The following is a 614-nucleotide window of genomic DNA, read 5'->3' on the forward strand; positions in this document are numbered from 1 at the left end:
GTCCCCCCAGTCCCCTGCAGGCTGCCCAGCATCTCTCCTCCCCTCAGATAAAGGAGCGCCTGGAGGAGCTGCAGAGCATGCTGGGCTGGGTGCTGGTGCGCTGGCGAGCACAGAGGCACCGGCAGGACTCGGGGAATAAGCAGGAGGACAGAAGGGACTCGGAGAGCTCCTCGGGCACGTCCCCCACTGACCAAGTGAGTACCCAGCCATGCTGAGACTGTCAGGGAGCACGACCAGCCTCAAGGCTGAGGGTGGCAGAGGCACCGGGTGGAGTGGGTGGTGCAGAATTAGGGGAGGGGTGTGTGCCGATACCTCTGGGACTCTCTGGGGTTCAGGCAGGGCAAAGGGAAGACTGTCCTGAGAACGTGCTTGGCCCCAGCAGCCCTCCCTCCACATTCCCTCTTTTGCCTCGCTCCCCTGGCACAGTGTGCCCCGTGCGCTCAGCCCCGGCTGGAGAGCATCCACAGCCCAGTGGAGTTCACACCCTGCTCCCTCCTCGAGCCCACGGAAAGATCGGAGCCACGGCTGCCGGAGGGAAGGGCTATCTCCCCACCAGCATCACCCCTCTCGGATGCCCCATCGGGAGTGGAGCAGAGCTGGGGGGAGCCCAGCAG

The sequence above is a fragment of the Egretta garzetta genome, unplaced genomic scaffold, assembly GCF_000687185.1.
Source record: "Egretta garzetta isolate BGI_Z169 unplaced genomic scaffold, ASM68718v1 scaffold729, whole genome shotgun sequence".
NCBI lineage: Eukaryota > Metazoa > Chordata > Aves > Pelecaniformes > Ardeidae > Egretta > Egretta garzetta.